The sequence below is a fragment of the Penaeus monodon genome, unplaced genomic scaffold, assembly GCF_015228065.2.
Source record: "Penaeus monodon isolate SGIC_2016 unplaced genomic scaffold, NSTDA_Pmon_1 PmonScaffold_3225, whole genome shotgun sequence".
NCBI lineage: Eukaryota > Metazoa > Arthropoda > Malacostraca > Decapoda > Penaeidae > Penaeus > Penaeus monodon.
In genome coordinates this window covers 1,808-14,743 of record NW_023657928.1, presented here as the reverse complement: position 1 = coordinate 14,743, position 12,936 = coordinate 1,808, and the positions used below count along the sequence as shown (strand labels likewise).

At 38.4% G+C, this 12,936-nt stretch overlaps 1 pseudogene; it reads left to right on the top strand.

Annotated features, from left to right (window-relative positions):
* The first annotated feature begins 8,067 nt into the window (after positions 1-8,067).
* On the top strand, positions 8,068-12,113 carry LOC119570583 (annotated as a pseudogene).
* The last annotated feature ends 823 nt before the right edge of the window (positions 12,114-12,936 follow it).

Here is a 12,936-nt window from a genome sequence, read left to right as displayed (position 1 = left end):
TTTAGTTTCACCACACATCCAATCTGGCTTTAATTTCCTCTTATAATTAGCCAACTGTAATATGCATGTATCCTGTTATTTCCATCACGTATGATATAAATGAAAGCATCCCTAATTTTTACGAAGTGACCACACCCCTTATTACTCCAGCCATTCCTGGGAAATCCAAAATATTGCCTTATGAACCCTAGACACGCACCCAATCCCCGTGTTCCCCTATCAGAGGCTCGGCCCCAGACACCCCCCCCAATGGCCGTGGACTAGTTCTCCACGAGGCATTTGTTGCAACCTGTTTTCCTCATTTTTATTTTGTGCCTATCAGATTATTTCATATATTAGTGAGTGTAGTTTTTCTTTTATTATTATAGCGCCATTATATTTTCTTGTGTAAAATATATATATGTATTATATATACAATGAATACCAAAGTATTACTTGTTGCACAACTTTCTTATTATTACTTGTGAAGGAAACCCCCTATATGAAAATTTCTCTTTTTCAGTCATTCTGTGTTTTACAGGCACTTTTTTTTTTTTTTTTTTTTTTGTACTAAATGGCTGTGGGAAATAAAAATTATCCCACAGCAATAGTTAGTTAGCTTAGATGAAATTGAAAATGATATAAAAATTTAGTAGAAAAAATGACACTTATTTTCAGTGAAGTTAATAAAACAAGAAATTATTTTTGTTATATGATAGTTGATTTAAAAGTAGTCCCCCCAAAACAAAGACTTGAGGGTTCAAGAGATTCCACAAATGTAAGGCCCAGTCCCTCCCAGAAATGAATTAAAACAGTTATTAAAACCACCTTGAAATATAAATATTGAAAGTTGCTTGATATTATTACTGGCAACTTTTGGCTGTAATTGGCAAAAATTTGCCAAGCAGTATGTAGCAAGTTAATATACTTTTAAGAAACACTTCCTCTTTGCCTTTTCTGCAGTAGTTCATCAAGAAATTATTCCCTTTCCCAAAAATGTGTTATCACAAGTACATAATATATACACATGATTACAGTTTTCCCACATAATAGCAAATATTCCATGAAATTTTAAAAATATTCTTATAAATATACAAACTATACTGATTTATGCAACAGAAATAACAAATGGAAAAATTACTTAACTTTATATAGGAATGTCTGCCTCACCTTACCTGGGCAACTTCAATTAAATTGTGTGTTTTAGGCCAGATACAGTATGTTGAATTTTGACTAGATATTTGGTACAGTATCGCAATTCTGTTTCCACATACCATATTTTTATGCAGAAGATCACACTTTAGTAATGTTAAGAAGACATTGGCTTCCCCCCCTCTACCCACTCCCAATCCCGTGCAACCTCCGTAACTGTTAGCGCTCACCAAATATTTTCCCACCTCACTGGTTATTTATCATCAAATAGGAAATGAGTCCCAAACTTTTTCTTCCCCGAATATGTGGGTTTTAGATTTGGTGGTCTTTGCCAGAGCATTAAGAGCCGAAGACAGTTCTGGTTACTTGACATTGCATCACAAGTGTGTAGGAAGTTAGACGTAAGTCAAAAATCACTGAGCACAGCAAGTTTCAACCTCAAGGCAAAAACTCAAAAACATTTTTTATATCCTTGGCACACTGTACTTTATACATCAAGGATGAGGAATTACCAAACTAAAATATAAAGTTATCATGAAAAGGCTGTAGAATGTGCTTTAGTATGAGAATATGCTTTGACATAAATCTGGCATATGGGTTAAAAGAGTACAGTTGTATTATCAAGAATGTATTGAATAGTCTATATGAGTTTGTATTAGAGTTAGAGTAAACAAAAACCTAAACAAGTTTAACCTTTTTAAATACCCTGTGGCATCTAGTAACATCATTTGTGTCTACTATCCAGTTTTAGTACAGTTAAAAAACCATTTATAGAAAAAATCAGTTTTATTTTTTTATTTAACAAAAATCGGAAAATTATGGTTAGTTCCATTTTTTTTGTTAAAATGATAACTTTCATCAAGAAATGAGTCCAATCTAATAGATAAGTCTCATTAAGAAATGAGTCCAATCTTTGGGCTTTTTTAAGTTCATGCAGTCACTGAATGAAATATCAATTGAGAAAACATGAGAGGCCTTAAAGTCACAGCAGGTGGGTCAGCCAGTGTTTTTAAAATGGGTGATTCTTAATCAACTGGTATTTCCTCAGATTTCTTAAGGCAGTTCTTTGCAATATGGATGCACTTGCCCGAGACTAAGTCCCCAACCCATTACAAAATTTATCAACAATCTGAGTGGCTAGACTGGTGTTACTGCCGTGGAGTTATCCTTTACAAGAATATCAGTGTCAGTTTATCCTAGATTTATCATAAAAATTAACCCTACATAATTTTTGGGAATTATTTTTTTTTATGGATAGATGAGATTAGTAGAGAGCATGGAATTGGGCTATTTGATCCATAAAGTTTATTGATCTAGCAGTGGGCATGCAAGTTAATGATGCCATTGATTTGGCCAACAATGTACTAAAAGCCCCTGTTAAACAGTGATTGCAATGTTCTTAGATACAACATTTCTGTGTATTTATGGTACTGGTATTCATTGACGGGTGGAACAATTACACGTCAGGATACTTTGACCTTGAAATATAATTTCTTGGCCAATAGGGTATATACAGTGTCTATATGGTGAAGAATAAGCGTGTTCCTCCGTGGAAGGTAGATGTAACTATAACAGGATTTTGTAGAGAAGAAAAGACAAAATTACCCCTTTGGTAAATTGGTGGATCTTCTGTGACAGTTTTTCCTTGTCCATATAAAATATACAACACAGTTGTGTGTAACAATATGTCAATTTAAATATTTAGTTATTAAGTTATACATTCTGTTAAGGTAGCTAATAAAAAATGTTTCGTCTTGTGTATCATCGTATTGGAATTGATTAGCAAACTACTAATCATTCTAATGAAAAACATATCTAAGTATTTATATGTAATCTTGTAATTAAGATAAGAGGATAAATTGTACTATGCTGAAAGGTGTGTATATGTTTACAATGTGTTCAGAACACAGGTACTGTCCAGTTAAAAGTAAAAGATAAACCCGGAAGCATTGAGAAAAAAATTATGCTCATGAATATCTGATTTTTAATATGATTAGATGAGTGAAATAGAAGCCCTTTCATAAATACAGACCTAGAGTATTCACTGTATAGAAAAAGAAATCTGTTGGTCAAGGCTATGTGCAACTTGGGTTGAACAGAAAGTGTGTGTCCTGTTTTTTCATAATGGAATCTATTTATTTTAGTAATAAGTATATATAAGCAAGTTGCATAGGAAATCACACAAAACAGGGAAAATACTAAATAATGCACCCTTTTTTTCATTTTGTAGAGCTTTGCCAATATATTTTTTTTATTTACCTAACTTATTGTTGTAAAGAAAATTATTCCAATTTCCATAGTATTAGGTCAGTGGCTCCCAAACCCAATTGCAACCCAAACGAGGGTCTTGAGGATCTTAAAAAATTGAATAAATAAAAACCCACAGGAAAGAAACAAAGTTTTAAAAAAGATATAACTTTCACTTTCAAATTTTTGAAATTATTGTGTTGTAGCTTAATAAAACCTATGTCTGAAAGTTAACTATATAAAATTTTTGGGTTATTCCACATTTGGGGTAGCTAGCCCAGGTTAAGACTATATTAGGGTTGTACCAAAAATTGGGAAATGCTGTACGTAAAACAAAACTTTCTTGCTGTATTTTATAAAAACAAAAAAAGATTCAGAAACAGGTTATGTACATCAACATGTCTTTGTATATTTTGAATAAAATGGGATTTTTGACTATTATGTGTAAATACTAGTCTACAAGGAATTCAATACCATTTGAATTTCTGTGTATTATTGTTTTTTCCCAGTTCCTGTAGCAGTTGTAAAAATTATATTTGTCTCAGAAAACTAAATGTATTCAATGTTTGCAACTTCTTTTGATGTTTCTTTTTTTACTAAAAACCCCATATATGATTTTGCATTTTTTAAACAATGTTTCAATTTTTTATAAATTTCATCATAAGCGGTGTTTTTACAGAAAATTTTTGTTTTGATTTACAGGAATTCAAATTGATTTTTTGAAAACCCCAGAAACATGTTTTTAAGAATATTTGACTGTATAGTTTCTTAAAAAATGTTTTTTTGATAACTTTTTTCCCTTTTTAAAAAGAACTACAGGTGATGTTAATGTTTTGATAGGATTATGTTTTTTGGTTTCTATCACAAGAAAGCCCTCAAAAATGTGCTTCAAAAAAAAAGGGTTGAACTTTTCAAAAGGAAGCAAAGGCAAGCACTTCATACAGATGGGAGAAGAAAAACAGTAAAAATACTGGACCGCCAGAAGAAGCATCTTGTTATAAACAAGAAATTTCAATCCGATAACTGTGCCGGGAAAGTATAAAAAATGCGATTCTGTCAGTTCTGTTCTTTAATGAGGTGTCCTAAGTTTGAAAAAAAAAAAAATTGGAAAGATTTTTAAAAAGTGTTAAAACAGGTAAATTAAATTTTTTTTCTTTTTTTCTTTTTTTTTTTGTTTTTTTTTTTTTCGTAAGAATGTTTATGTATCGAAGTTATCCCTTTCATTCATGGGAGTTTCATTTTCATGGGCAAACAAAAACCATTATTGACTTCCATAACTATATGTTGCTGAATAAAAACTTTTTATGAAAACTGGGAAACAGAAAAGGAAAAAAAAAATTAACCATTTTTTGAAAGGTACTTATTAACTTGCTGTCAGGAAAAGAATGTCCCTATGTTTTTTTTTTGGAATGGTTTACCAGAGGGCTCCACAAATGCTCAGTCCCCATAAAGCCAATGGTCCCCTTTCATGAGAAAAAAAAAGAAAAAAAAAGGATTTATTCTTTTCAGGGCTTTAAATTTATTTTTAACTTAAAAATTAAAATGTTATTAACAGTACGATACATCTGAAAAAAAAAAAAAAAAATTTTTTTCAAAAATAAAGGAAAGGGGTTTAAAGCACAGAGTTAGTAAAGTGACTTGTATTTGTGAGCCAATCTGGTGACTTATAGAACCACCCCCAGGATAATGGTTTAAAGGATTAATTATATATGAAGATTAAGGATGTAGGGGGGGTTTTTTAAATTTTAAAACCCTGATTTGGGAGGGAAAAAAATACATACATGACCTCTGTTTTTTTTGTTTCTAAAAATTATCTTTTACATACAGGGAGCAGTTTCCCGATAAGTTCCCCTGCCAGGTACAGCCTCTCCATCATAAGACTTCGCAGTGCCCCGGGCCCCCCATGGGAAAAGGGGTCCCTTGCGGCCCAGGCTAAAATCTGGGGGACTGGGAGCAGCAGGGGGCCCCCAGAGGTACGGAGTTATGGCCCCCGGGTGGGGACACGCTCTGGTTTTCTCCCAAAACTCCTGCCCCCTAGCCACCCGGGGGTAAGGGGGGCGGTCGGGGGAGGGGGCCCCCCCCGTCCCCCTCCCCCAGAATGCCCCTCTGGCAAGTCAGGGAAAAAAAGGGAAATGTGGGGGGGGGGGTTTTCCCTCCCACTCAACAAGTAAGGGGGGGTGGGGGTCCCGAAAAATGCGGGGTGCAGGAGGGGAGCGAGAGTTACTCGTCCCGCCTGCCCCCCGGCAGGCGCCAACCCCCCCGAAGTTTGGGGGGGAAAGCCCTGGGGAAAACCCCAAGGTGGATAGGCGGTCTACAGTCCCGACCCCTTTATGGGGCTGTTTTGGTGGGGGGCGGCGAGGCGGCGGCCCCCGGGAGGGGACCCCCCGAGGTTTAACCCTCAGGCGTGCTTTCGGGTAGGGCGGAACACCCGGTCCTCCGGCAGGATGAGGGTTCCCTCTGCTATCGCGGGAATTAAAGCGACTGGGAGTTGAGGTGGCTGCCCTCTAGAGGTGAGAAGCCCGGGGTAGGGGCACGATCAGGGGGGGGGTTTACATAACGGGTCGGGCCGCAGCGATGGTCCCACCCGGGGTGTAGCCATACCCATTCCAGTCGACTTCGCCTGCGGTAGTCGAGGGGTGACCCCGGTTTGATGAGCGATCATGCCATTGAGATGAAGCATGTTTTTGGCTTCATGCCCTTTTATTGCTGTATACGTCACCGATGTACATAAAACGATGGAAAGGGGGTTTTACGCCAAATTTGCATTGTGGCAGACGATTCCCCCCCGGCGAGACTTCGCATGTTCGGGGCGACTTCAAGCGGTATCCGGCTGTGACCGAGTGGTACGAGAGTCTGTCGGCCCCATGGCTGGGAGCTGACCCGCAGCGAGAAAGCTCCTTTCCGGGATTGCTAGGCCCCAAAAAAATGAGGATTTTGGCTCCTGGTACCAGCGCCCAACCGCATCGTGGACTTGGACAGCGATACGGGTAAGTGGCCAAGGAGATCGACCACATTCTTGTCAGCACGCGTGGAGGATCCTCCAGAACTGCGGGGGTTTACCGGGGGCGAGTTCTGTGGCACCGCCCATAGAGTTTGGGGCTACCCTGGGGTCCACTTCAAAACTCCCCCCCCTCCAGGGCCACCTAAGGTGTTTCACCTGGAAGATAAGGGAGGAGGAGTGTGCCCGGGGTTCCCCCACGGCAGTCTTACCGATTCTCAGAACCAGCAACCTGACGGATCAGTGCTCGTGGGAGTCCTTAGCGCGAAACATCGAAGTAGCTCAGGAGCCCATGGCGTACCCCCAAGGAAAAGCAGAATACCATCCCCCTGGAGACATTAGAGGCCAACTAAAGGTTTGTGCAAGGGGCCGGTGAATGGGAATCAAGTCTTCGTCTTTCCCATGGTGCGTAGGCTCGGACATGGAAAAGGGACAAGGAACAGTTATAGGAATCTGTAGGAGGTCGAAGGCCATTTTGGTAAAGCCCTTTCCCCCCCCTCCTACCAAGCCCGAGAAAATGAAAACCCCAAGCCCTCCTCACAGTGACTGCAGCCGATAGGGATGGACGGGTATCTCAGATCGGGGGGTTCCCGGGAAAGTTGGGTGAGTATTTTGAACAGTTGTACCCGGTGGGGTCCTCCAAAGTTAGCTTGGATGCAAGCGAGTCTCAGCCCGTGCCGGGGCCCACCCATCACGAGGAACCTCCTACCCTAACAAGGGTTTGGCTGGCGTTCCAAGTGAAGAGGGGAAAGCTGCAGGCATTGTGAATCCCTGCTGAACTGCTAAAGGCTGGGGAGGGAAACCCATGGTCGGGGCCTGCATACAGTCCTGACGCCATTGGCAGTTGGTACATTCCCCTGACCGCTGAGGGGCCCTGGTCATCCCTCTCGGAAGGGGGGAAAGGGGACGATGGGACTGAGCAACTACGTGGCATTCCCCTGCCAACATACCAGGCAAGGTTCTCGCTAATTTTCTTTAAAGGACCGCAACCCCACTGAGGCACAGAGACCGGAGCATCTGGATTTTACCCTGGCAATTTCCCCAATGACCGTTAACTAGGCTCGAGTAATTTTGGAAAAGCCGGTGAGTTGGCGTGGGTTTCTTCAGCCTACACGACCTCAAGAAGGGATTTGACTCGGGCATCGGGATTGCTATGGGAGATCCCGAGGCTCAGGGGAATTCCGACCGATTTTTGGCCTGATAGCAGCCTCTATATGGATGAAAAATCGTAAAGGTTTTGGGGGGGTATGTCAACTTTTTTCCCTGTTAATTTAGGGGGAGGCAAGGCTGTGTCCTTTCCCCCACACTTCAAACTTTTATGGGTGGATAATGGGCAGAGCTACTAGCCCCAAAAACAGTGCGGAGCAAAAAAATAGGCAATATTAAGGTCTCGGACCTTTAATTTTCCGACGAGTGCCATCCTATTTAGTCCTTGGAGTCATTTGGGGGGCTCTTGATGATTTAGAAGAGGCGAAGCCCCTGGGTTTGAGGTTCCCGGGGCCAAGACCCAAAATTTAGCTTTGGGGGCCCGTTTGGGGAACCGTTCAGTCGATCCATGCTTGGGCGAGACGTTGAAGCACAGAAAGTTTTTCATACCTTTTAGGTAGCCAAATTTTGGGTTGCAGCCCGGAAGTCAGTAGACGGATGGTCTGGAAAAAGGGGCCCGAAATCGTCAACAAGAGCGTTTGGGGATGTCGGTACCTATGAGAAGGCCAAGTCGTGTCTTCAAAAGGCCTTATACTTCCCGTTTTGTCATGAAGCGAAACCGGACGCTATCCAGGCCTTTGGAGCGCCTGATGCCTTTGTAAAAAGTCCCTTTGCCGGATCATGGGGGGACAGTTGGCAGGACCCACGTGTCCAACCGGCGGGTTTCACCGTGAGATGGATGGGACCTGTTACTTTCATAATGGGATGCCAACCCGGGTATATGGCCCCCTAGCTGCTCCCATGGACGACCCTGCCCCCCGGTTTTTCTGCGAGACAACCCTGGGTGGAGGAGACCGTGGGGCGTCCTAGGGATCATGGGTTGGGGGCTCACGAGACTTGTGAGGAAAATAGAGAGGCCCTGTGCCCGCCTGGGATCGCCGAGGGATCCTCGGGCTGGAAGCGAAGGGTGGATGCGGCCATGCGCCCCCGCGGGTTGCCCTGATGATGATATGATGATACATGCATGATCACTGTATTAGCATTAGGGGTTAATTAATAGTCCCCACCAATTTTTACCTATTTTCTGTTTCTTTTTTCAGAGATTTTTGTTTTTATGCATTTGTATACTTAAAATCCTATACTAAACAAAATGTGAAAACAAAAAAAAACAACTTCAATATTCATAGCATTAAAAAAAAAAAAAACCCAAGGGAAAGGGGGCACCGGGTACTGATCAGCTCCTTTGTGGTGAGCATTGGGATCTATCTGGTGCAACAAAATTTAGAAAGAAAAAATGAGGGGAGCACATTTTTTTCTGGCAGGAATGGTTTATTTATATAAAGTAGGATTTTTTTTTATATATTTTTAAAAATTTTAACTTTAAAAGGAAAATACTTTTAGAGATCTGTCAGTGAAATTGATGGGGGGGGAGGTGTGGATATGCACCGACCCATTGAGGACTGCACAATTCGGTTTTTGCACTTCCGACAGGGAATGAGAATTGACTTAGTGTTTAAAAGAGTTTTGATGTTGTATTTTATGATATGAGGAATAATACTATATTATTATACTAAAATATATCTCACACAAAAAGAGCAAGGACAGACAGAAATATATTACATATATTCAGTTTTCTTTTCCTGTAAATTAGGCATTTGCATTGTCCATATATGTTATTGTGTGTTATGATGTTTTTTACATATTTTTTTTTAGTTTGAAGTTATTACCCAAAAGTTTTTATTTGTTTTGGTATTAATACTGAAAATTCCCCTTTTTTAACAGCAAGATCCATATTACTCAATAAAGCATTTTGGGTTTTTGCATTGTTTGCTGGGAGTGTGTTGGAGTCAGCATTAAAGACAACTTATAGTTGGCTTTGTTCTTTTTTACTCCTAATGGTAAGTAGCAGCCATTAGCTTAGGTTTTGATAGAATAACCAAAAAATCGATTTTTCAAGTATTCCTTGTTCTGTTATTCAGATGGCCCAAATCCATCTGTTTAAATGGCTTTGGAAAAAAAAATAGATCAGTATATAGAAAAAGTTGTACGGTTTAAAAATAGATAAAAACAAATGGAGGTAAAAGAAAAAATTGAGATATGTGGGGCTTGGCAGGTATTGTATAAGTTATTTTTCCCTTCAGTATATCAAAGAATTTAATAAATTCAGTGTTGAATGTTTATGCAATGGTATAGAGACAGTGCCTCCCAGTGGATGAACTTTACTAAAAAGGCTTCAGATACTTGACTTAACTAATGAATACAACTTTCATCCACTTGACATATTTGATTACCTACTGGTAATATTTGTAAGTTCCCAGATTTATTTTTTTTCTTTTTTCTTTTTTTCTTTATAGTAATAGTGTTTTTTATATATATTTCATTTTTAGCTTGATGCATATAAAGACAAGATTCATTATAAAAGATTCAATAGGCATTCAGGAAATTTAGGCTTTGAATATTGTTGCTCAATTGCATTTTGTGTATGACGTGGTCACATATCTGTTCTGAGAATTTGTGTAGTACAGTATTTATGAGGTATATACATTTTTATAGAAAAAAAGAAAACAATGAATTTTATCCTTTTGTTTCCTCTTCATTTGGTGCTTTCATTTTTTTATCTTTTTGTCTTTACCAAATTATCTATTTATTTATTGTATATTCACAGTGCGAAGTGGGAGCTTTGTATATGATGTTAACTTGAAGATCCCCAGTTGGGAACCAACCAAGGTAACCATTACTGTGGATGCATTTTTTCTTATATTGTAGTTGAATAAGGAGAAATGGAGAATCTGTTGTGATTCTATGTATTATATATGTGTATTTTAAGTACTGACTCAGTAGTGTGGAATAGTCATAGTTTAAATGTAATTAACCTAAAATATAATTCAGATGTTTGTTGTTTTTCAGGATGAGTTACGTTCTTTGTCAGCAGAAATGGTGAAGCTTGGTATGGCTGGTCATCGATTTGAGAGACTTGAAGGGGGATGCTAGTTTGGCCCTAAAAATATTTGCTGATAATCAGTATAAGAAGCGACAAGTTCCTTTTATTGCAGCCCAAAGTTCTTCTGGTAATTTTTATAGCTCTATGGAGTGACACTATTGTTGAAAATGTGCAGATAATTATTGGAGAGAGAAGAGGTAGATGGGGAAAAGTAAAATAAAAAATAATCTGATATACGCAAGTCAGAAAGTTAGACTTTACAACTTGTACCATTAGGGTCTTCTTTTGAAGATTTTGCTTTAAAGCTGTTAGCATTGCACATTTAGACAAATAAATGTAAACTTTTCATATTGAAAATTCAGTTTTAATTTATTTAAAATATATTTCTACAGGTAACAGTGTGGTCGTTTATAAAATGGGAAACTTTGTAGACATAAGTTGTGGACCAATGATTAGCAATACCAGCCATCTTGGGAAAGTCCCCATTGTTGGTGTTCATCCAATTCAGACTGAGGAAGGACAGCTCTTCAGAATACAAGGTGTTGCTCTTCCCAAAGCATAATGGTGGGTATTTGCATAATAAGAGTGATAGCAAAAATCTTGATGCTCTATGTTTTGTCTCTTGATGTTCTAGTTTCTGTTAGGTATACATATATATGAGGTTGCAGAAGGTGAATAGGTTGAATTCCATAGGTTTTGAGGAATTATTTCATGTGTGTACCTTGCAGTGATTTTTAGAAATATGCATTTATTTCTCATTGATTCTCAGTAAGATAGATTGTAATATATTAAGTTTTGCTTTTTGGAAAATTTAAGTCTTAGATAAATCTTTTTCATTATGTAAAAAGCAGATGTAAAACAAATAAGTAGTAGCTATATAAAGTTTGCCTTAATTACATTTACAGATGTTTTATGCTCTTTCTGATAATAAATAATTAAATCTTTTGATGACTGATGATTTTTTTTTTCTTTTTTCTTTTTTTTTTTAGTTAAACCACTTCAGTTATGGATTGCTAGAGGAGCGGGCAGCACAACTTGTGAGTATTATTCCTAAGTGAAGAGTATTGTATCAAAATTATATTTTTGTAAGTAGCTAAAATAACAATGTTGCAGATGATACTTTTGTGGTGCAAAGTGACATATAACCAAACTGTTTGACCAAGCTGTTAGAATATTAACCCATTGGATCAGGGTGACGTGATCATCACTTTATGAACAAATTTGACTGAGGGGGATAACAGGAATATGCCATAATGGAAAAATTTGACTGAGAGCCAGGGTGATGAGAATGTCCTTTGATGAAAAATACGTCAGAAGGCTGGGATGACAGGAATGGACTTGCCATGAATGAACAAAGCCCTTGGAGGAAGATTAAGCTCAGTGGGTATGAGGAAATGACTCTTGCATTATTTTTCCAAGTAAACAAGGATGGAGCTGTGGCTAGAAATTCATGCTGCACTGTCCCAAAAGATTATTCTACTGTATGATAGTATGGGATACACAAAGTTGTTATGGTAGAGGTTTAACATGGTTATTCAGTTGCTCTCAAACTCAGTAAAGTAGTCTAGCTTTTGAAACTTTACATTTAACATACAATGTGTAAAATTTCGAGAAGTTGTTATCAATGACAGTGCCTAAAAGGGTCTATTATGACAGCAATAAAAATAATTATAATACTTTTTGCCAGGTTTAGAATGAGGCCATTAGTGTTTATCTACTCACTGATTTTGCTTTGTTTCCTATTCAAAATAAGGAAACAAAACCCATGTTTTGTGCAGATGTAAAAATGTTAGTACATTAGATAATTCAGTAGTAAACTGGACCTAGTCAGTTGTATCATTGATTTTATACAGAAATAGCAAAGGACCTATTATTGATGCTTGTGAATTAATTTAACCTAGCCAGCTTTATGATTGGCATACTGTGTGACCTAATGTCTGTTTTGTAGGTAAGTTTTGAGTAATTGAAGGGTGCCAAACAGTGGGATTTAGTTAAAGGTCACTTAAGTCCAAGAATACAACTACTAGAACATCTTTTCATTCAAGTGGCCCCTAAATTGCTTTTGTTGAATAATGAAAGGCTGTTTTTGTAGAAGCTGATAATGTTTAAAAAGATTGTTGCTCTTCAAAAAATAAAACAATCTATACTGATACTTTTAATTTCTATCTGGACTTGTTAACCCATGATTTTCAACCCAATGACTGTAGTCTAAAAAATTGGTGTGAGGATCTGGCAGGGGCTAGATACTCAAACACATTACGGCAATATATTATCTTAGGGCACCATAGCTTATGGCTGAGTGCTCCTTCAACGTATACACAGAGCAAGGGACCCACAATATTGGCACTAGTCAAGGCATCATACAGTAAGGCAGGGGAGAACAGCCCTAGCAGGTTATGGCAAACCATAATTTACATTTTTTCACCCTTAGAACTATTAAAACAACCTTACAATTTGTATTTTGGTTAATTAT